The following is a 26,591-nucleotide window of genomic DNA, read 5'->3' as shown; positions in this document are numbered from 1 at the left end:
CGTCTGACATTAAGAAAAGATCAACTTATGATGAGAAGTTCAACCATGGGAAGGGAATCCAGTGTCATGGCTGTGAAGGGTATGGACACGTCAGAGCTGAATGCCCTACTTACCTCAAAATGCAAAGTAAGGGGCTAGCTATCACATGGTCTGAAGGAGATTCTGAAAGTGAATCTGAAGGAGAATCAGCCAAACATGTCACTGCACTAACCAGTGTGTGTGTCTCTGAAGATGACACAAGTGCAGATGAGCTGACATTTGATGAACTTTCTGCAGCATACAAGAAGCTGTGTACCACCAGTGCAGATGTGCGTGCACAAGGAGAAAAACAGAAGAAACTCATCAAGGAACTGGAATATGAGAGACAGAAACAAATGTCTGCCATAGAGGGGCTAAATGAGGAGATAGCCCTGCTGACTTCCAAGCTGAACCAGATGACCAAATCCATCAGAATGATGAATAAGGGAACTGACACCTTGGAAGAAATACTAAAGGTGGGACAGCAGTCTGGAACCAAATCTGGGCTAGGATTTGGAAAAAGAGCTGAACACAAACGCCCAAAGGCTAGAGTTCAGAAGTTCAAGCAGATGTCAAAGCCAATGTCTCAACATCGAGGAGCTAGGATGAATGATCTTCAGAAGAGAATATACCAGAATTGGAGGTGTCACCACTGTGGCAGGCTTGGGCATATAAAAGCCTTCTGCTACTGGATTCATGGCTTCCCTAACAGAGCCTCACATGTCAGACCTAAGCATAACACACGTAAGCGATGTGTTCCCATTAAGAAGCAACAATGGTATGCTAGGATAGCACACACTGCCCTAAGGGCCTCTTCCAGAGAAGACTGGTACTTTGACAGTGGATGCTCAAGACATATGACTGGTATGGAAAATCTACTGGTAGACATTCAACCTCACACCACCAGCTATGTGACTTTTGGTGATGGAGCCAAAGGAAAAATAAGAGGTGTGGGCAAACTGGACTGTTCTGGAGTGCCAAAACTGAACAATGTGCTGTTAGTAAGAGGACTAACTGCAAACCTTATAAGCATAAGTCAGCTGTGTGATCAAGGTTTTGATGTTCAGTTTACTAAGGAGCTGTGCATTGTGACAAATGGTGACAATCAGGAAGTTATGAGAGGAACCAGGTCCAAAGACAACTGCTACCTGTGGGAACCTGATCTCTCTAACTTTTCCACAACATGCTCCTCAGCCAAGGAAGAACAGGAGGTGAAGCTGTGGCATAGAAGACTCGGACATCTCCACTTACGGGGAATGAAGAAGATTATATCCAAGGAAGCAGTCAGAGGAATGCCAAAGCTTCTGATTGATGAAGGAAGAGTCTGTGGAGAATGCCAAGTGGGCAAGCAAACCAAGATGTCACACCCAAAGCTGGGACATTCCACAACCTCCAGAGTTCTGGAACTGCTGCACATGGACCTAATGGGACCTATGCAGGTTGAAAGTCTTGGTGGGAAGAAGTATGCCTACGTGGTGGTTGATGACCATTCCAGATACACGTGGATAAGCTTCATCAGAGAGAAGTCAGATGCATTTGATGTCTTCAAAGATCTGTGCCTAAGACTTCAAAGGGAAAAGGACAGTAGTGTGGTCCGGATTAGAAGTGATCATGGTACTGAATTCAAGAATTCCAAGTTTGATGAGTTCTGCTCGTCTGAAGGAATAAGCCATGAGTTCTCCTCACCTATAACTCCTCAGCAGAATGGAATAGTTGAAATAAAAAATAGAACTATTCAAGAATCTGCCAGAGCAATGATTCATGCAAAGAAGCTCCCTATGCACTTTTGGGCTGAAGCAATGAATACAGCGTGCTATGTTCACAACAGAGTCACCTTGAGAAAAGGAACCTCCTCCACTCTGTATGAAATATGGAAGGGTAGAAAACCCACTGTGAAGTACTTTCATATTTTTGGAAGTAAATGCTACATCCTCACAGATCGTGAACAGAGAAGGAAGCTAGATCCCAAAAGTGATGAAGGCGTATTTCTGGGATACTCCACAAACAGCAGAGCCTATAGAGTGCTCAACTACAGGACCAATGTCCTGATGGAGTCCATAAATGTCATTGTGGATGATAAAGAGGAAGGAACCGATGTCATGGAGGATGTTGAAACATTCCTCGACAGTCAAACTGACAGTCCAGTCAAGTCTGAAGAAGTACAGGAACCTCCTCCTGAATGTGAAGTAGAGGCAACCACCAAAGTGCCATCTATCAGAATTCAGAAAGACCACCCTAAGGATCTCATCATAGGGGATCCCACCAGTGGTGTAACCACCAGGTCAAGAGGAATAAACTCAAATTCCTGCTTTGTTTCCAAGGTTGAACCAAAGAATGTGAAAGAAGCCCTGACAGATGAATACTGGATCAGTGCCATGCAAGAGGAACTCGAGCAGTTCACAAGGCATGAAGTATGGGAGCTGGTTCCAAGACCTGAAGGGTCCAACATCATTGGTACCAAGTGGATCTACAAAAACAAATCTGATGAGAAAGGAGTAATTACTAGAAATAAAGCAAGACTAGTAGCTCAAGGATACACTCAAGTTGAAGGAGTAGACTTTGATGAGACATTTGCTCCTGTGGCTAGACTTGAGTCCATCAGATTGCTATTGGGGGTAGCTTGCATCCTAAAGTTTAAGCTATTCCAAATGGATGTGAAGAGTGCATTCTTGAATGGCTACCTGAATGAAGAAGTCTATGTGGAACAACCCAAAGGGTTCTGTGATCCTAACCAACCTGAGCATGTATACAAGTTGAAGAAAGCCTTGTATGGGTTGAAGCAAGCACCCAGAGCTTGGTATGAAAGGTTAACCGAATTTCTGACCTCAAATGGATACAGAAAGGGTGGCATAGATAAAACCTTGTTTGTGAAGGATGAAGAAGGCAAAATCATGATAGCTCAAATCTATGTTGATGATATAGTCTTTGGTGGAATGTCAGAACAAATGGTTAAAAAATTTGTTCACCAGATGCAGTCTGAGTTTGAAATGAGTCTAGTGGGAGAACTGACCTATTTCCTTGGAATGCAAGTAAACCAAATGGAGGACTCTATGTTTCTCTCCCAAAGCAAGTATGCCAAGAACATAGTCAAGAAGTTTGGTATGGATCATGCCAGGCACAAGAGGACTCCAGCTCCTACTCATCTGAAGTTAACCAAAGATGATGGAGGGCCTAGTGTTGATCAATGCCTGTACAGGAGCATGATAGGTAGTCTGCTGTATCTAACTGCAAGTAGACCTGACATTTCTTATGCAGTTGGAGTATGTGCCAGATACCGAGCAGAGCCCAAGGTGAGTCACTTGAATCAAGTCAAAAGGATTCTCAAGTACATCAATGGGACATGTGACTATGGGATGCTGTACTCACATGGGTCTGAGCCTGTCCTATCTGGGTACTGTGATGCTGATTGGGCTGGAAGTGCTGACGACAGAAAAAGCACATCAGGTGGATGTTTCTTCTTAGGAGAAAACCTCATATCGTGGTTCAGCAAGAAGCAGAACTGTGTCTCTCTGTCCACTGCAGAGGCTGAATACATAGCTGCTGGAAGCAGTTGCTCCCAACTGGTTTGGATGAAACAAATGCTCACTGAGTACAATGTCACTCAAAATGTCATGACATTGTTCTGTGATAATCTCAGTGCCATCAACATCTCCAAGAATCCCATCCAACACAGCAGGACCAAACATATTGACATTAGGCACCACTTCATCAGAGATCTGGTGGAAGACAAGGTGATCACTTTGGAACATGTAGCCACGGATCTTCAACTGGATGACATATTTACAAAGGCTCTGGATGCTACTCAGTTTGAAAACTTAAGGAGCAAACTGGTAATATGTCTCTCTGAGACCTTATAGCAACCACTGATGTTTGGGATAAATTGTTTAATATCTCTGCCTATTAAACAATTTGTACTAGGCTATGATTGGTCAACAGATCATAGCTATGCTGCTTGCAACAAGGGTGTATACAAGAGGGTAAGGAGACACCCTACAGTGAGAAGGCCACTGTACCTGCAGGAGTTCAAGGATGCTGTTCATGCAGGAGTGGTTCTGGATGTCAGAAACAAAATCATGGCATCTGATATGGTGGTACCTACTGTTAAGCAAAAGTGGGTGATCACTTGATCGAAGCTGTGAAGCAAGATCAAGTGGATGTTAACTTGGTTGAAACTGTGAAGTAAAACCAAGTCTGGGGCTCTGTCATTGTGCTCTGATAATGTTGTTGGCTTTGGCAACATTTGTGACAAAAAGGGGGAGTAATAACCATCAATCCCCTGACAAACAGAGTAAGTCTCTACAACAAACTCTCATGACAGATCTGAAGACCCCCCCCCCCCCCTTCAGCAGATATTGAAGTTTAGGTGCAACTTCTAATATGTGGGTGCTGCTATGTGAAGTTTTTATTTAACTTCCATGTGTGTGAGTGTGCTGCCACTCTGAGTGTTTTTAGCTAGTATTATTTCCTGCTAGGTGAGTGTTTCCGCTGCTATGAACTCTGTTATGGGGATCAAAGTGTTTTAGCCAAAAATTTGCCAAAGGGGGAGTTTGTAGGTGTTTAATTGGCTGCATTATATGGTAAAACACAAATGTCTTGACTGATGTCATGACATGCATATGTGACTACATTGTAGTTACTGCAGGACTAGCTAACACAGGATTTATTGAATGTCAAACTGGACGTTGTGACATTCATACCTGTCAACAGATACTAAGGAATAGAACATCAGGAGTTCTGTTAGAACTTAGTATTCACTTGCAGTCTGGTTATCAAGGAAGAACCAGACCTGGCATAAGGCCTACTGATTGAATGTCAAACTGGATGTTGTGACATTCATCATTGACAGCAGCTACTGAAGATTGGGCAGAGTGGTGTTCTGCTATACTTCAGCATTTTACTTAGTTTGTTCTTCAAGAGAATAAAAGAACTAACTTAAGGCCAACTGTGTAAATGTTAAGTTGGACACGTTGACATTTACTAATGTAAGCTGGTACTGTAGTATGGTCATTTTGATCATGTACAGGTCAGCAGATTTGTACAGTCTGTTTTCTGGAAAAACAGACTCAGCATATGGACCTTGATGTCAAGCTGAATGTCGTGACATTCATTCCTGACAGCATATGCTAAATTGTAGGTTGTTCAGTTTTCTGTTACAGCTTTCTCAGGCTATTCTTTAGGAAGTCAACAGCTTAGAGAAAATTCAGGAAATCAACAACCAAGCTACATTCAATGAACCTAACAAATAGCCTATTTGTTAGCAACCTAAATATTGAATTTGTGGGAACTTATGTGACCTAAAATTCAGGAAAATACAGGTGCAAAAGCCCAGGTGCTGCAATATAAAAAGGAAGGCATTCCTCCATTCAGTTTCAGGGATTTTGAGGCGTGAAGATTTAGTGTGTCCATCTTACTTCACTGCTGTATTTTTGTGAGTCTAGAATTAGACGTATCTTGTAAGCCAAGTCATTATCAAGTAGATGATTGCTTTGGCATAGGGTGTTCATTGAGTTGTAAGTGTTGTGTCACTCGAAGCTTTTAAGCGTGAGTGCTGTGTATCTTGGTTTAAGCTGTGAAGCATAACCAAGAGTTGTTTTTGAAGTGTGACTTCAAAGTGTTTTTAATATCACTGAGGTGATTGAGGGGGAGTGAGTAGGAACTCTGATCTTAGATTAAGATTGAAATTGCATTGGGTAGGGATTAAGTGATAAGTTGTAAACGGGTGAGTTTAGCTTTGAATTGATACTACTAATAGTGGATTTCCTCCCTGGCTTGGTAGCCCCCAGATGTAGGTCATGTTGGACTGAACTGGGTGAACAATTACTTGTGTTATTTACTGCACTTACTGTTAAGTTCTGCATAATCCCTGTCTGTGCAGAATTGGATGTCATAACAACCAGTGTGACATCCAAAGTCTGATAACTAGAATTTCAGAACTGAAATGTGAAAGTAACTTAGATTATAAACTTGGTAGAAGAAGTTAACAAATTATAACGAAATAATGAGGTTATTATCGATATGTCTGTTGGTCGAAGGTGATCCAAGAAATTGTGATATTGGGTAATACAATATCTAGGACATATGTTGTAACTCATACCACGTGCCGACCATCTGCACCAAAAAGGTAAAAATACTAGTTAGAGATAATAATCGTTAAATTAAGTAAACATATAGCATTTTAAACAACTTACTTTTGTGCATACGAGAATGTGAAAGAGTTGTTGTTGACGGGCGCTAGGGACGGCAGTCTTGACCAACCCCATGCTTGGAGCAAAACAGCACATCCAAAAAAGGTATATGTGTCTTTGTGTAAATTTTTACACAACGAACTATAAAGATAGGCCAGATCAACCTTAGGAATGCATGAACGGGGTATTCAAAGGCATTAGAAATCTGCCAATAACCGCCTTGGTCAGATTAACCTATTATAGGTTGGCTTCTACGTTCGCAACCAGAGGTGAAATATGGAGTGCGGTGTTAATGTTTGAGCAAGTATTCAGTGAGTGTTGCATGAAAGTCATGAAAGAGGAGAACATCAAAGCTAGCACACACGCTGTAACAGTCTTTGACCGTCATAGGCAAAATTTCAGCTTCCAGGAAACAATGGACCACAACGAGGGGAGACTAAATTTAGCCTATGCTGTCAGACTAAACATAAGTTGGTGCAACTGTGGAAAATTCCAGGTCTTCCACATTCCTTGCTCCCATGTCATTGCAGCATGCGCATATACTCGCCAAGACGCTTACAACCATTTATCTGATGTGTATAAGGATGTCACCGTCATGAATGTATATAATAAAAGCTTCTCGGTGCTACCAATGGAGGAATATTAGCCTCCATACGAAGGTGACATAGTTTGGCACAACAACGAGATGCGTAGAAAGAAAAAAGGAAGGCCAAACAACACACGTATCAGGACAGAAATGGATACGACATATAAAATGATAAGACTATGCAGTATTTATCGTCAACCAGGACACAACAAGAACAACTGTCCCAATCGAGGAGCATCATCCGGGTCATAATCTTTTTATAACATTGTATTTTTGTAACCTTCAATTTTTATATATCATTAAGTTTTTGTTACAACGAGGTTCACAACAAACATCACTACAACATAAGAAAACTGAAAACAGAATATTTCTAACTGATTACAACAATCAAAGTGATGTCATCTCGTCCGAACATCATTACCCTAGCATCCTTATCAGTTTTCATTCGCACCCAACCAAAGATACTGTCGAGTCTCTCAATACTTCTAATTTTTTCCCCTTCTGGTATTTTTCCATCTAACCAACGAATCAACTCCTTTTTCAGTTGATCAAAAGTAGTGATGTTCCAGAAGAGCATCAACATCTGAGGTTTGTCTCTCGCATAAATCACCTTTCCATAGCGGCGACGAACACCAAACGTGATTGCCAAATGATGAAATGAGATGTGGAAAAATCATTCACACAACACCTCTATTTATAACAAAAAAAATTGCATAATACATTGAGGTGCCGATCCAATTGGCGCCTCCTTTGAAAAAATACACATGGGCGCCAATTGGATTGGCTGCACCACATGCCCTAGCCAATCCAATTGGCGCATGCACTCTATTTTTAAGAGGAGTCGCCAATTGGATTGGCGGCTCCTCCTAAAAGTGGGGTTCTTTGGGATTTTTTTTTGAAAACAAGGTTATTTTGTGAATTTTCTTGAAAATTGGGTTATTTGGTAAAAAATTCTGATAAATTAGCTATCATTGCTTTAGCGGATTTAGGACTTGACTTCATACTACACTAATCAAAACTTGTGCATAAGTTAAATACATAATGTAGTCTTATTTTACCCAAATGAAAAAAGGTACTACTTTTCTCATCACCCTTAAAGATGTTACTATCACGCTAAAAAATTACAAAGTTCATATATTTTTTAAATATATTTCCGAACGCACCAAAATTACATCATTCTATGTCGTCTAAAAATATTTCAAAGATCCATCTCTGTATCTATATTAGGGTCAATCCGAAGATGCATATCAGTAATCACCCTTATTTTAAAATTATATGAGTGTTATGAAGATGTATCTCCAAAATACATTTTGAATGCTCAAACCATAAACCAGTAGTAACAAATGCAGGAACTTGTAGAAAAATAAAAATAAACATCAAAATACACAATATTACATAGTTAATCGTTAACATTACATAGATAATCGGTAACATAAATTTAACATTACATTTTATCAGGATGTTGAAACATCCTTAGAATATCTTTGGTGGATCTTACAATCGTCACATCTACTTCAACCGGTCCATTTGTTTTGTAACGTTAAAATGCATTCCACATAACTCTTAAATATGCATGATTAATTAATGAGAATAATTATTAAGAATTATTTGATTGAGTAAATGTCAAGTTGTGAGAGTTTGAGGAATATGTTTTATGAGTTATGGAAATGTTTGAATATGTTGCTATGATGAGATGTTAAGTGTTGAGAATAAGTATGAAATATGGGAATATTATGAATATGAATAATTTTGGATGATATTTGTTGTATTGTTGCATGTTTGAAATATAATTTTGTTGAGATGAATCATTAGCATGCTTGTGTTGCATTATTAATTGATAATATGCAATTTGTGATTTTGGTGTGATGTAATCTAAAGAGGGGATTACTTGAGTTGTCAATGCATTTATGTTAGGATCAAAGAGAGGTATTAAAGCATTGATTTGATGATATGATCATGCATCATAAGAGTTATGTCAAGAGACATGTATGCTTATTCAGAGAAGGGACTAGTGGCTTGTCCCAAGCTTAGAGAGGGGGCTCGGGGTTCACAAAGATTGGAACCCGGTTCATATGAAGAACTAAATTTTGTATTGGCACCACATGCATATGTATAGAGTTGCATAGTTGAGTTGCATTGCATAATGAATTATATGTATTTTTTTAGTTGTGAATGATTGATGAGTTTGGGTGTGAGAATGTATTGTGATATATTAGGAATGATATTGTGTAAATATCCTACCTTGCAGTATAATACATGTTGTTATTGATTGTGATTTTCACCCCCTTTGTTGTTGTTGTGGGGTGAAAATCACAATCAGTAACAACATGTATTATACTGCAAGGTAGGATATTTACACAATATCATTCATGGTATATCACAATACATTCTCACACCCAAACTCATTAATCATTCACAACTGAACAAAATGCATATAATTCATTATGCAATGCAACTCAACTATGCAACTCTATACATATGCATGTGGTGCCAATACAAAATTTAGTTCTTCATATGAACTGGTTTCCAATCTTTGTGAACCTCGAGCCCCCTCTCTAAGCTTGGGATAAGCCATTAGTCCCTTCTGTGAACAAGCATACGTGTCTCTTGACACAACTTTTATGATGCATGATCATATCATCAAATCAATGCTTTAATACCTCTCTTTGATCCTAACATAAATGCATTGACAACTCAAGTAATCCCCTCTTTAGATTACATCACACCAAAATCACAAATTGCACATTATCAATTAATAATGCAACACAAGCATGCTAATGATTCATCTCAACAGAATTATATTTCAAACATGCAACAATACAACAAATATCATCCAAAATTATTCATATTCACAATATTCCCATATTTCATACTTATTCTCAACACTTAACATCTCATCATAGCAACATATTCAAACATTTCCATAACTCATAAAACATATTCCTCAAACTCTCACAACTTGCCATTTACTCAATCAAATAATTTTTAATAATTATTCTCATTAATTAATCATGTATTAACAACATATTCAGCCTCTAAAATTATTACTAAATGATAGTAATTCGTGTATACTTTCCAACTCTTCGAACGACGTCTCATTTGGACTTACGGAATGAAAGATACAACCAAAATTGTCGAGCAATGCAACAAAAGACAAAATAAACATTCTGGCAGTTTGGAGTTAACTCCAAGCACATATGAGCCGACTCCAACTATGAAGTTTAAAAAAAAACACTTGTTGGTTTGGAGTTGACTTCAAACATGTATATGTCGACTCCAACTATTATTTTTGCCTAAAAACCAATTTTTTGATGTATTTTGAAAGTCATTTACTGTCATAAAACCATCCAAACATTTCTTAACACAAAAACCACTTATTTAAAACACCTATTTTCTCAAATTAAAACCCCGCTCTTATTAAACCCTAATTCTACCAATTAACATACCACTTCAATCACCAATTCATCAAATCATCATCAAATCACATCTCTAAAACCTTCCCTATTGCAACAATGGTGGAAAATACACATACATACATAGTACGAAATTTCAAACATCAATTCATATGAATTCACATCAATATAATTTGGATAATATCACTTCTCAAGAACACAAACTATCACAATTATCATCCTTATTGGAGGTTATTGACTTCTATACCCTACCCCTCATGCATAAGCCCTTATTGAAGGTTATTCTCCTCCCTTACCTTAGATTTCTCCTATAATAATTCTTCAAAGCTCTTTAATTAAATGCTCTTCCTATGCCCTAGTTTTTGCTTATTCCTCTTTCCATCAAATTCTGCTTTTTTACGTATGAAACCTCTCACAACTCCTTACAAACCTTTTTATTAGTAACATAATCCCTCAATCAGAGACTTCCAGCATTACCCTCACTGATTCCCTTATTCACCAAACTTCCCTTATCATCTCTAATTTTATTTTAATAAAAATACTACTAATACTCCTTATTTTCTATTATTCTATTTTCTAATTTTAATTAAATAATTCAATTCAAATACTATTATTTAATTATTAAAAATGGACTATAATAATTCTAGCTCACCTCTACCAATATCTAATCACTCTCTACACTCCCACCTTAAGGTTACACACCCTGACACCCATAATAAATCAATTATCACACATAATAATTAAATTAAATTATAATAATTCAAATAATTCGATAAATTAAGAATTGGGGTGTTACAACCATCGCCTCTCTCTGAACCATACCATAATTGGACCAGAGTCCTATCTAACTCTGAAATATATGCATGCAAAATCATATATAAAATCAAGCATGAAACTCATCAATCATCAAAACATCATCATTATCATAATAGGAAACACCATCATCATCATAAAAAATATCATCATCATCAAAACATCATCATAATATGGTTCCACTCTTGTTTTAGTGTAAGCCCTAAATACCAATACTTTTGGTACTTGTATCGAATTATTTATTAATAATAAAATGATTTTTCTTTATTATGTTTGTTTAATAAAGTTTCTAGAATAGCTAGTACATTTAATGTATCAAGTGTGACTTAATCATGAGATCCCATTAAACATAAGGATATTATTCTTAAAGTATCCGTAGTCGAGCTTTATTGTGAAGTGGGATAACATTAAAGCATTAAGACTATTATGTATATAGACTGATGATCACATCTCATGAATCATAGATAAGGAGTTATCAAGTCTTAAACATAGGTATGAATATTAGGAGTAATATTTATACTAGATTGACCTACTATGAGAATACTACATAGAACGTTATTGAAATTCTGGTATCAGATATGAGATGTCGAAGGTAATGTCACGACACTAATATCTGAGTAAAAAAACAAGATAAAGATAAAGAATAGTAACGCAAGAGATACAAGCAATTGTTAACCTAGTTCGGTCCAACTCACCTACGTCTGGGGGCTACCAAGCCAGGAAGGAAATCCACTAAATGGAATCAGTTCAAAGACTCTCAGTACACTTCAACAAGTTACAGTCTTTCTCACCTAATCTCTACCCGTGCAATTTCTACCTAAGCACTCTTAGATATGAGAACCCACTCACTCCCCCTCAATCACACCTGTGACTTTAAACAACAATTCCTTGTGAAAAGAAGACACTTTTCAATAACACACACTTGATCTTACTTAGCAGTTTCAATCAAGTAGACACACACTTGATCTTGCTTAACAACTTCAATCAAGTAGACACACACTTGATCTTGCTTCACAGCTTCGATCAAGTAGACACACACTCTTGCTTACAAGCTTAGAGTGACAAATTACAACCCACAAATCAGACCAATTCAATCATCTATGGATGAATTGAATGGCTTACAAGTCTCACGACTAAACAAGACACAAACCCTTATATTCTCTCAATATTTTGCTCAGTATTGGTTATGTATCAAATCAGGTTTTCCATGTCCTATTTATAGAAGCATTCATCTAGGCTTGGACATCTTGAAAACCCTAAAACTATTTTCCAATTAAATCTTCTCATAACAGCTGGTTAGATCTCTTTGGAAAATAAGTAAATCAGGTTGTAATCAATGATTGAATGCGCCTGCAAATCAGATCTTCAATCACATTAAATGCGCAATCACATAACATTCACCCTGAATGTTCTGTGTATAGGATGTCATGACATCGGGTCTGACATCCTGGAACAATCCTGCATAATTCCATTTATAATTTCCAGTAGGTACATAATATCAGATGTCATGACATCGTGTATGACATCCTGAAACAACCCTGCATAATTATGTTTTTAAACTCCAGCAGGTACATAGATATCTTATGTTAAGACATCACGTGCAACATCTTGTGAACAATCTTTGTTTTACCAAAATTGCTGCCAACACTTAGAACCAACAGTTATGCAAAGTGTCATAAGTTATTCTCATGGTGATAGTGGTGTATAACACCCATCGACCTGAAACCACTATGGACCCTAGACATAAGTTCAGGTGCTTTATTGTTGATCAAACATTGTCCGTAACTGGATGACAATAAAGACAGTGGATGGGTATTCCACGAAGCATGCTGAGGGACATGAGTGACCTAGATGGAATTTGCCCATCCTGCGTAACAAGATAAATGTCTAAGAGCCCAATATTGAACTAGACAAGGATGACATTGTCTATGCCTTGTGTTCAATATAGACATAAAGGAAAAAAGGGTAATTGTACACATATGTGATATCATAAAAAGGGATTTTTCAGATCACATGAAATTTTCGTGTCTTGGATAGCAGTGATGTGTTGCTAGATACCGCTCATTGTTTATTATGTTAAATACGTGATTTAATATAATTACCAATATCGTGAAAACCTATAGGGTCACACACGAAAGGACAGATTGATGAGAGGCAGAGTAAATAAGGAACATTGTAAGGTACGATGCACTTAAGTGAATTTTAGAACATCGTAAGGTACTGTGCACTTAAGTAGAATATGAAATATGGTAAGGTACCACGCGCTTAAGTGATTTTCGGTATACCATAAGATATGAGCCACATACACTTAAGTGAGATTTTTAGCTTGCAGCCCACACAAGTGGTTATATATATAGAACCCTTGTGCAAAAGCATTTCACTTGATGAAATTTTATTTCTCTCTCTCTCTCTCTCTCTCTCTCTCTTCTCTCTCTCTCTCTCTCTCTCTCTCTCTCTCTCTCTCTCTCTCCCTCTCTCTCTCTCACACTCAAAGCCTTCCTTCGTAGCAGCAAGCACTGAGACTGAAGGAATCCGTTTGGTATACACTGAGTAGAGGCGTTGTCACCATTCAATGCTCGTGATCACTCATAAGATCTGCATCGATGGTTTCAATCGCCACAAGAGGTAACAATTTCTATCACTGATCATGCCCATTCATAAGGATCACTAAAGGAAAAACTTTAATTTCTGTTACATTTTGGATCACAATTTTCCTTCAGTGGTATCAAAGACACTTATGAAACCATGCATCTGATAATTATTTATTTTCTGTATTAATACGATTAAAAGACAAAATAAATTAAATAATAAACGAGTAATTAAATTTGGAATCATGTTGCAGCGGGGTTTTCGTTACCTTTAGGTTTATTGACTAAACCAAAAGTCAACATACAATTCGAGTCGCCACCGCACTTTTATTTGTCCAAAGGAAAGACTAAAAAGCGAACAAAAGCCAAGTAAGAAGTTTTTCAAATAAAAAACTAATAATAATGTCAGAGATCTGGGTAAGGGGATTGGTTATGAAATGGGAAGGTTTTACGCACCCAAAACATCCTTAGTACTCTAAGGGAACCCTTTTAGCAAATATGTGTTGTAGGTTGGTATTTGTGAAAAGATTTGTGCAAAAGATTGGAGGGATAAGAAGAGAATAGATTATATTTACAAATTTTGTTTTTTGAATGGATGAACCCATTGCCTATGTACCATCACAAAGAAGGATCAAAACCTCGTAGTTCGGGGTAGAAATCTCAAAGATTGGTGAATTGGTTTTAATCAAAAGCCTTAAGGTCTTTTGTTATCAAAGGGAGAAAACTCAACTTAAACCAACAATCCACCATGTGAGGAAGGCTTCAACATGCTAGTGAGTGGTTAACCCTATAATAAGCATGGAAGGCTTATAATCCAACACTAAGGATGAGGTGAGATTTACATCAACCACTATGATAACTCAAACCTATGACTAATATTTTTGAAAAGATTTTAACAAGTGGCCATTACAAGTTAAATTTATTTACAAAATAAGGTCAAAGTTGGATTAGAGTTCATTTACCATGAGTATTTATGAAAAATTATTTTGAAAAAGTCAAAGGCCTAAGGCCTAGGTTTCTAATTTGAAATAAAGTCAAAATTTTGAAAATGATTTTTGGCTTGGTTAGAGTGGGGAGAAGAGAGAAGGGTTATTCCTAAAGCATATAAAGATAAAAGGGGGAAAGATAACCCTTGGAGTTCCTTTTCTTGGAGTCATATAGATGACTCACGATTCTCCTTTCCTTTGTATTTAACACACAAACAAGCAATCAATAATTGAATTCAAGCTCCTAGGATCTCCATTTGGCTTGGCTCTTAACTTGGCTACTCATGACAATGGTCCTCTTTTCACAATCTCAAAGTGGGATCCCTATCACACAACAGCAAACATCAAAAAGTTCACAACACAATAAAGGGAATGGACAAAGAATAAGTTTGAGGAGAAGTCCTTTGAGGTCAACTTTGAATTTTTAGCATTCTAAAGGCATGGGGCCTAGTTGCTCTTCAACAAATTTTGCATTCTAAAGGCATGAGGCCTAGTTTCTCTTGAACTTTTTTAAGCATGGGTAAATCCTAATTCTAAGTCCTTTCTCCTTTTGCATTTTGGTCACATCAAAACAAACACAAACAACACAAAATAGCAATATATTTACACAATAATGGGCTCAAATGAGCAAAAGAAAAATGGCATAAACATAAAATATATGCTCAAGTGAGCAAAGTAAAAAGCAAGATGAATAATGCGCAAGAAATAAATGGAATTAAAAGTAAATGACAAGAATTTAAAAGCCCAAATTAAAGTTAGTAGTTAGTAAGGTTATGTTAGCTTGTCATAAGACAATGTAGCGCTATGTTAAGCAATCGTAAGTGGACTAATGTAGTAGTCACACCTATCTGAGGCCGGTCAATAAGAATATAGGCAAAGAACACAAGTTAGAGGTCATGACTAGTAAGCCAAGCTCCATAAACTTGCCATGCCAAAACAAAATGGGAAGGGCCTTGTATTGACTTTAGGTTATTTGCTTGACCAAGAAGAAACCTATCTTTGACACCAAATAACTCACTTGATCATGGATCAAGTTGTGTTTGGTTTGGATCAAAGAAGGTTAAACTCCTATTTGTCAAGACCAACCTTAAGACTTTAACTCATTGGCCATTGAGGGTAAGAAAGGGATGAAGATGAAAGGGGAGGGGTAAGAAGTCAACAACCAAGCCCAATTGATCAAGGGATAACTCATCCTTGATCAAATTCATTCATCTTTCTAAGTGATGATCCATAAGGATTTTCAAGCCCCAAGATCCAATGAATTTGATCAAAGTTGAATCAATTGAACCTCAATCAACACCAAACAGAAGAGAAATGAAGATAACAAGTCAAGAAGTCAATGATATTTTTTGGTATTTTTTGAATAAAAATAAAACACAAATAAAAAAAATAAACAAATAAGGTTGAACCTCAAATTCAATTCAAAGCAACTTCAATGAGTCAAATTAAATTCTCATAGGTTCAACATAGTCAAACAAACTTTGACTAATTTTTCCACAAATTTTTGAAAGCAGAAAGTAATTAAAATCAATTAAAAACAACTAAAAATAACATAATATGAATTAAAATCTCAAATGATCTCAAAACAAACAAGAAATTATTGAGACTATTTTTCACTGACTTATCATGATCCATAGATGCTATGAAAATATTTTTGTATTTTTTTAAAAGTCAGAAAGTATTTTAAAATGAATTAAAATCAATAAAAACCAAGTAATTCATAAAAATTATCAAATGAAGTCAAAAATAATTAATAATCATAATAAGAAACTAGATTTTTCAAGAAATGTTTTGGAAGTGGTCTCATATTTTTCTGACTTCAAATGAATTTTTAATGAATTTTTAAAAATGAAATGACTTAAAATAAATAAACAGAAAAATGAAATAAGCGAAAAATACTCAGCCGCCTGATCCAACTTCATTAATTGACGTGGCGCAAGGCACGGTTTAGATCTGATGACACGTTACTCTTGAGTCAAACGCGAAACAAGGTGCATTAAATCAAGTAATTAAAACGAATGATCAAGATTAGATTGTGGAAGGAAGATCCAATGGCCAGGAGCAAGCACACGTGGTGGTGGTGGTGCAAACCACCGTATTCTCCGGCCAGACTCACAAACTCCGGCCATATTTGCAGAGAAATGAAACTTAATGAAAATGAAAAACAAGGCCATGGAAATGAAGCTCGTGTGATGTAGATCATCACTATACCAATGGATTTCCCTCACTCTTCCTATATTGAGAGAAAGATGAAGGAGAAAATCATGGTGTCCACATGGATTGTTCATGAAATGATAAATTGAATGCATACAAGCTTGCCTCAAGTATGAGGACTTCAGAGAACCACAAAAACGCAAGCAAACTACATTGAATTAGGAGTTTCAGATCCACAATGTTTGAATGGATACCTTAAATTGATGAACTTCTGGCCACGAATTCTCCAAGATCTTTGCTTCTTCTTGATCTATGAATGTAATGGAAGTGATTGGCTAAGGAATTTGGATTTAAAACTCAACTAATGATACTGAATTTCAAGCTCGAAAGTAATGAAGAAAGTGATTGATTCCTTTAGTGAGGGATAGGATTTCAATTCTACAGCACTTGGGATCTCCAAAAGGTTGTTGAATGAAGCTCATGAGGGTGTTATTTATAGCTGAATGTATCAGATCTTCATGCTTTGTTCATGTGCATGGAAATTGGAATTTGATTGCATGGGCCTTTGTGGGCGTGTGAGAGGCCCAATGATGGCTGAAGCAACTTGCTGATATCACATGAAAGGCATTTGGTCGTGTGCATTGGACTGAAATAGCTTGCATACCAAGTTATAACATAAAAATATCAAAATGCACATGAATGAAAATAAATTCAAATCTGCCAAATGGTAGACCCCAAGGACTATTGTGAGTAATGGTTGGAAATTTTTTGAAATAAGGAACAAAAGTCATGTTGGGAAGAAAATCATTTGGCATTTGCAAATTGATCAAAATTGGCTGGGAAAATTCAAGTGCAAAACATGTTCAAATCATTTTGAAAAAGTTCACCAAAAGTAAGCTTGATCAAACCCCTATGTCTTCATGATAAAAGCTTCAAATGAAAAACTCTCCAACATTAGAGTTGTATACCGTTTCAAGATACTCAATCTAGACTCAAAATTTGCATCTTTTGGATTTTATATGACCATGTTATGGGCATTTGAAGTTGGGTACTTTTTCAAATTCAATGAATTAGGTCCAAGATGACCTATAATGTTTTGCATTATCACATGTATTTATTTTAGGATTATAAAATTTTATACAACATAACACTTGAAGTGTGCATCTCAAGCGTTCCAATGCCCTTGGTCTCACCTCAAAATCATAGAAATTAAAGAAGTTATGCCCTTGGTAAGTTGACCCAAAATTAGGGTTTCAGTCAAAATGACGTATAATGTTTTGATATGAGTGATGACCTTCCAAGATTCAAATGGATTTTTGATGAACATGAAAGTTGTTCATATGGTTATTAGGAAAACTTTTTATCTTGGGTTCATCTTCATTTGGCAAACACATAAAATATCATATCTCATTGAACCTCAGCTTAGTCAGATGACTTGACTGGTCAACTTTTCAAGGCCAAACTTCCAATATTGATGAACAAATGATTGAGGGGCATAAAATAGGCTCATACATGCATAAAATGATAAATTAAAGAACTTCCCTTGATTAAATTTTATCATAGGTTGAGATTGCTTCATGGGCAAGGCACAGTCAAAGTACAGTGAAATTAGGGTTTCCTTGGGAAACAATCTTCAAGCCCCTTGGGTTACCTTGATCAAATTGGAAAGTTCAGATACTTGGGAGACATATATGATGATTAGGAACTTTGTGGACCATTGTCATGTTTTTTCTCTTCTTCATCTAGCCATTGCATTGGGCTTATGAGCCTCATGTGGAGCACATGATCACTTGAGTTTCAAAACAAAAAGAGTTAGTGACATATTTTTGTGCTTTTGGTTAGTAATCAAATAATAAAAGCACTAATATACAATACAAGCATGCTTGGTGATCTCAAACCACTCAAACAAGTCCCAACCCTAGGGTTAAGGAGCCAAACATGCTATGATCCTTGAGGCAATGCACTTGTGCAATAACATGATGCCATGGGAGATCTTAGGGCCAAAATTAGGGTCTTATAGATGCCCCTATTTAAGGTCGTTCTAGCCGGAGATATGAAGGTTAAAATCTTCGTCTCGACGAGATAGACTGAGCGTAAATAATAACAAAGAGACGGATTTTGGTCCCTAAGAGACCTCATGATGCAAATGTATGCATGCAAAATAAAATCTTCATGGTGAATAATTGCAACAAAGGAAAAGAAAATGGGAAAAAGTAAAAATCCATAGGAGTAACACACTCACTAGGGAGACAGAGAACTCTGGGGAAATAAAGTAAAAATGCGTGAGCAGGTCACGACTCGAAAACTTGCTGGGAGACACGAAGGGATTCCACGAAAAATAAATCGATGGAAAGACTCGAGCTGACGCAAAGATGCATGTATTGGGGAATATGCCAATACAGCAAAACTATCCACAAAGGATACATCGGATAACAAAATCTGGACTCAGACGGGGACGTCCACATAGGATTCAGTTGAGGAAGAAAAAACGAGATATTACCGGTTACTGGGTAATAAACTCAAAGAGAGACATGTTATCAAAACACCAGTTACTGGGTGAGAGAACAACACACTCAGGAAGAAAGAATATCTAAGACCGGTATAAGGGTGAGATATATCAATCGTCCGGAACATCTGAGGAGGACCCAAAAGGCACATCTCAACTCAGGCAAATCTGACTCCAAAGGGGATAAAAAGTCATAATAGGGAGCAGAAGGAAGGAACATCAGGCATACCGGTTACTGGGTATATAATAGGTGACCAACCAGGCGTAAATTGGGAACATATCCAAGACACCCATCATCCAAAAGGAGGGTTGAAAAAGCAAACTCGACTTACAGTATGGACATTTGATTCCATAAGGAAATACGAATCTTACTCGACTGGGGAAGAAAAAGACTTCGACTGAAGAGCGCATGAGATATATTATCTACTACCGTTATATGGGTAAAGACATAGATAACATACTCGCATGGAAGATTATCCACAACCAGTTACTGGGTTAATAAAGGATAAATCGACCGAAAAGAAAGGACATCAGGATACCGATTACTGGGTATAAAATGATGACCAATCAGAAGGAGAAACAATCATTTCCAAACAAGGTTAAATGAAAGATGACTCGCTAAGGATAAATTGCTTGACAAAAGCAATTATCCAAGAGATATATCATCGGTTACTGGGTGGTATACTCAAACGAAGGAATATCAATACCGAATACTGGGTAAAGATAACCAATAAAGAGGGGATTATATCTACCGGTTACTGGGTGGAAAACCACAGAAATAGGACTTATAACTACCGGTTACTGGGTAGAAGGCCAAGAAATCCGCTGGGGAAAGGATGAACAATTATCGGTTACTGAGCAATTGATAAACTAAGCCACAGGGAACTGCAGGGGATACCAAGAAAGGAAATCAATCTAGGAATGAACTAGAAAGACACAATCAAACAAGACTCAACCCGATGAGGATATAACTCAGGGGAGTAAATCCATCCTGATACATAACTAGGGAGGAAGCTGAAACAATAATCATCCACGAGGACATAACTCAGTGGGGAATAAAGAAGGAAAGATAGTCATTTTTGCCCTATGGGGTTGACTCTATATGGAGAGATCAGACACAAACATCTGCTTGGGGAAGAACATTTCACCAATAGCAGGAGATAACAAGCAAAGATATATGGCAAAGAATGCAATCATGATTATCTGAATGCTATGATTATGCATGTATATGCATGATTTGTGTATGATTAATGCTGACAAATAGACATATATATCACAATAAGATCCAAGAATCACGAACAAACACTCGGCAAACATCTCGACAAAAAGGGCAAAGCCTACTGGAGAACTCAGCTTGGGAACAACCCGAGAAGGATGAAAATAAATCATCGGGGATATCAAACCCTATCCCAAAGCTACACTCGCTGAGGATACAAAGAAGATGTATTCAAGAGCAGCGAAAGAAAATAATCAAACAGAGAACTCAACTCTGATGGGGATTATCTCTGGAACAAGAGCAAACAAGGGGAGACTTTACACACAGTTGGGAATAAGCATAGTCAAAGTTTCGAACTGCAGGAGATAACACTCTACACAGGAGAAATCGTCCAGGAGCAAACAATCCTGACAAGGAAGAACGCAAAAAATCTATCGGGGAGTTTCCATCAACTCTCTCGGGGACAGGTGGCTAAATAACAATAAGATCCGCCGGAGAAGAAACTCTACTGGGGAAGCTTACTAAGGAATGATGTTAAACTCCATGGGGAACAACCACCAATCAAATGTACACCAATCAAAACACTCCCATCTGTTTGCCGGAGAGGAAACTCTGCAAAGGGGAATAATAGCATTTTGCTCTACTGGGGAAGGAAATAAACATCTTCACCACCAGCTCTGAATGCTAGAAGAAAACTTCAGACTCGGAGTAGATACAAACATCAAACTCTTATCTGGAAACCCTACCGGGGACAAGCTGCAAATGCTCTTGAGGAAACCACCCTGCTGGAGAAATTGGAAATGAATCCTTCATCCACAAGTGACATACCGGGGATACTTCTTCTCAAAATAAATGAAATGGGAAACTAGCCCTTCACCAACTGCACTAGGCAACTTCCTGCTGAGGAGGCAAATATCTGGAAAGATAGTTCTGCAGGGAACACATGCTTACTGTGCTGGAGATTCTTACTCAGGCTGGGGAAATACAACATTCCTTGTGAGTAGACAATCAGGGAATATTCTCAACTCAAAGCATATCAACTTTTATCAATCTATAAGGGATTTTAGGTCAGCCCACACAAGGGATGACAACCATACAAATGATAAAACACAAATGCTAGTGCCTGATATAGAGGGATACTCGGCAAAAACTTGGAAAAGAAAGGATCATTCACAGATCAACCACTGCCATCAAGGAGAACTTCTCATACCAGACTCTTTGGGAAGCTGATGATGTATTATTCTTTCTGTGCTCGCTGGGGAGACAACTTGAAAGCTGATGAAGAGGATATAAGGAGCAAGTATGCTAGAATATGAACAAATGTCTTACCTTTTGGTGATCATACTATCCTTGGGAAAGCGCTGAGGACATTGCACTTATCCTTTCAGCCATTGTGAATGTTCACTTTGTTTAAAAATAGTTTATTTATGAAAAACTTTATTTGTTTAAAACAATGATATTCATCAATTAAAACATGCAAACAATTGTTAAACAGAAACAAATAAGAATTGGATAAATGCTCAAATTTATTCAAGAGAATGGTAGTCCGCAAATGGCGAGACTCCATGGATCTTTACAAATTTGAAATTGGTGATATACATGGAAAAGGGCTACATTGAACATAATGATTGTTTCTCCACCAACTCTGAATCCACTGTATTCGAAACTTCAGTTGATGATGACTGAGCGAGAATCTTTGACAGATGACAGCTGTAGAACAAAGTCTTGTCAGGATGCAGTTACTTGCCAAATCCCTAATTTTTTCCTAGATTGCCCCAGGGTGAGGTACTCAATCTAGCGGGATATATATTCATTTTCTTTTCATGTCTCTAACTTTTTCCTGGACCGTCCTTTTGGGTTTTCAATCCACCGAGACACTCATTTTTGCATAAGCCGCCCTTTCGGGTTTTCAACTTAGCGAGTTATTCTGTTTTTATTTTTAGGCGAAGTATTTCTTGACTGCATCTGAATTCACAGGACGAGTGAAATCCTCCCCATCCATAGTTGTGAGCAACAAAACACCGCCTGAAAAGGCTCTCTTAACATCATATGAACCTTCATAGTTTGGAGTCCAGTTGCCCTTAGAATCAGGCGCGAAAGACAAGACTTTCTTGATCACGAGGTCACCTTCTCGGAACACACGAGGCTTGACCTTCTTATCAAAAGCTTTCTTCATCCTTTGTTGATATAACTGACCATGGCACATGGCAGTTAATCTCTTCTCTTTAATCAAATTCAATTGGTCATAACGACTCTGAACCCATTCAGCCTCAGTCAACTTGGCTTCCATCAAGACTCTCATTGATGGGATCTCGACCTCTGCGGGTAGCACAACCTCCATGCCATGTACAAGAGAGAAAGGGGTTGCCCCTGTTGAAGTGCGGAAGAATGTACGATAGCCATGCAAAGCAAATGGCAGTATCTCATGCCAATCTTTGTATGTAACAACCATCTTCTGAATAATCTTCTTGATGTTCTTGTTAGAAGCTTCAACAACCCCATTCATCTCGGGTCTATAGGGAGAAGAATTATGATGTGCAATCTTGAACTCGCTACATAACTCTTTCATCATCTTATTGTTCAAGTTAGATCCATTATTAGTAATGATCTTGTCCGACGCACCATAACGACATATGAGTTGGTTCTTGATAAAACTCACAACCACCTGCCTGGTCACATTCGCATACGATGCCGCTTCAACCCACTTAGTGAAGTAATTAATGGCTAAGAGAATAAAACGGTGTCCGTTTGACGCCTTAGGCTCAACCATGCCAATCATGTCAATTCCCCACATGGAGAAAGGCCATGGTGAGGAAATCACATTCAGAAGTGTCGGGGGAACATGAATCTTATCCGCATAAATCTGACACTTGTGGCATTTCTTCACAAACTTGCAGCAGTCAGACTCCATTGTCAGCCAATAATAGCCTGCTCTCAACATCTTTTTCGCCATGGCATGTCCATTGGAATGAGTAGCAAATGAACCCTCATGAACTTCAGTCATCAACAGGTCTGCTTCGTGTCTATCCACGCATCTGAGCAGAACCATGTCAAAATTCCTCTTGTAAAGCACATCACCATTAAGGTAGAAACTGCCAGATAACCTCCTCAAAGTCTTCTTATCTTTAACAGATGCCCCAGGCAGGTAAGTCTGACTCTAGAGAAAACACTTGATATCATAATACCAAGGCTTATCATCTTTCACCTCCTCAACTACAAACACATGAGCTGGTCTATCCAAGCGCATCACGGTAATATTTGGGACTTCATTCCAATAATTGACAATAATCATTGAAGCAAGCGTAGCGAGAGCATCCGCCATCCGATTCTTATCTCGAGGGATATGATGAAAGTCAACTTTAGTAAATAAAGTTGAAATCCTCCTCGCATAATCTCTATATGGGATGAGGCCAGGCTGATTCATCATTCACCCTTAATCTGATTAACAACCAGGGCTGAATCGCCATAAACATCAATATGTTTGATCCTAAGATCAATACATTCTTCCAAACCCATAATCCAAGCCTCATACTCCGCCATATTATTCATGCATTTGAAAGTTAGCCTTGCTGTAAAAGGAAAATGTGTTCCTTGAGGAGTAATAATCACTGCCCCAATACAATTTCCATACTGATTGACAACGCCATCGAACACCATACCCCATCGGGAACCAGGCTCTGGCCCTTCATCGAGCGTAGGCTCATCACAATCTTTCATTTTCAAATACAGAATCTCCTCGTCAGGGAAGTCATATTGCACGGACTGATAATCTTCAATTGGTTGATGCGCCAAATGGTCAGCCAAGATACTACCGTTAATAGCCTTTTGAGCTCGATACTCAATATCATACTCGGATAACAACATCTGCCATCAGGAAATTCTCCCAGTTAAAGCAGGCTTCTCAAAGATATACTTGATTGGATCCATTTTGGATATCAACCAAGTTGTATGATTCAACATATACTGGCGTAAACGCTTAGCAGCCCAAGCCAAAGCACATCATGTTTTCTCACGAATTGAGTACCGAGACTCACAGTCGGTGAACTTCTTACTCAAGTAGTATATTGCATATTCTTTCTTTCCTGATTCATCTTGCTGACCAAGGACACAACCCATGGAATCATCAAGCACATTTAAGTACATAATCAATGGTCTCCCTTCAACAGGCGGAGATAGAGTCCGAGGCTCAGACAGATACTCTTTGATACTGTCAAAGGCCTTTTGGCAATCCTCGGTCCAATCATGACGCTGATCTTTCTGGAGGAGCCATAATATAGGCGCACATGTGGCAGTCATGTGGGATATAAATCTCGAAATGTAATTCAAGCGGCCAAGAAAACCTCGGACTTGCTTCTCAATTTTGGGTGCAGGCATCTCTTGTATTGCTTTAACTTTGGCATGATCAACTTCAATACCTCTCTCACTGATAATAAAGCCCAATAACTTGCCGGAACGGACTCCAAATGTACACTTGTTCGGATTCAAGCGAAGTTTGTACTTCCTCAAACGCTGGAAAAGCTTCAACACGTGTTCTACATGTTCAACTTCCGTTTTTGACTTTGCAATCATATCATCAACATACACCCCAATCTCCTTGTGCATCATGCCATGAAACAAGGTAGTCATAGCACGTTGATACGTGGCTCCGGCGTTCTTCAAACTGAAGGGCATCACTCGATAACAGAATGTTCCCCAAGGTGTGATGAATGTTGTCTTCTCCATATCCTCGGGTGCCATTTTAATCTGATTATAACCGGAAAATATGTCCATAAATGAAAAGACATTGAATTTAGCCGTATTGTCTACCAACATATCAATGTGTGGTAGAGGAAAATCATCTTTCGGACTAGCTTTATTCAAGTCACGGTAATCCACGCACATTCAAACTTTTCCGTCTTTCTTAGGTACATGCATAATATTGTCCACCCATTGAGGATATGTAGAAGTTACCAGAAACCCCATCTCAATTTGCTTCTGAACTTCTTCTTTAATCTTCACTTCCATATCAAGATGAGTTCTTCTGAGCTTTTGCTTCACAGGCACACACTCAGGCTTCAACGACAAGAAATGTTGCACGATATCAGTATCTAGACCAGGCATGTCTTTATACGACCAGGCAAAGACATCGACATATTCTCGTAGTAACTCAATCAACCCCTTCTTAACAGACTCTTCAAGGAGTGCCCCAATCTTCACTTCACGAATGCAGTCTTCAGACCCTAAGTTGACTATTTCCAAATTCTCAAGATGTGGCTGAATGATCTTCTCCTCGTGCTCAAGCAGACGGGTAATCTCATTAGGAATCTCTTTAACATTATCTTCTTCTACCTCAAATACAGGGAACTCAAAGTTGGGAGATGGTGTTGGATCATTATGTTCAATGGGTTTGATTAACTTGCATAATGATTTTAAGTATAAAAGAGATTTCAGAATTTAAACAAGGAAAATCATTATGCAGATGGAGAATTGATTTTATTCTCTTTAGGGTTTTATGGTGATCACCAATTTCATGCGAAAAGCAAAAATAAAAAATAATTTGGAAAATAAACATTTAACATGCGATTATTGAATGAATATCATTGTATTAATCAATTATGCCAACAATGTCTTCACTTCTCCTTTTGGCATGGGAGAAGGGTCTTTTAAACAAAATGAACATATTACGTTGACTTATGGATAACAGTTGGAACATCAACAACGATCCAATTATTGCATATTCCGCCAAGTATGACAAAGTTGTCGAGGTCTTCCTCTTCATCTTCTTCAACGATGGCAGCAACTTCTTGATCTTCAAGGGTGTGGATGAAACCTCCACTCTGAAACAACCCAAGATCATTAGAAACACCGGAAGAATACCCTATACCAGCCCGAGATTTATTATCTTCCATCTTTATCATTTTCCCTAAACCATTAGTTGCACCATGCTCAATGGCCAACTTCACGTCATTATAGGAGACAAATGAAGAAAGTCCTTTCCTAGAAGGCTCAGCAATAGACAAGGCTTGGAACGGAGTTCCAACCTCATCCTCAACATCAATGTAGGAAAAGGAAGATAAATGGCTGACCAAGAGAGCCTTCTCTCCCCCTATCACCACCATCTTTTTGTTCTTGACGAACTTCAACTTT

The sequence above is a fragment of the Lathyrus oleraceus genome, chromosome 7, assembly GCF_024323335.1.
Source record: "Lathyrus oleraceus cultivar Zhongwan6 chromosome 7, CAAS_Psat_ZW6_1.0, whole genome shotgun sequence".
Lineage (NCBI taxonomy): Eukaryota > Viridiplantae > Streptophyta > Magnoliopsida > Fabales > Fabaceae > Lathyrus > Lathyrus oleraceus.
The sequence above is the reverse complement of the archived record's forward strand: the minus strand, read 5'-3'. Positions refer to the sequence as shown.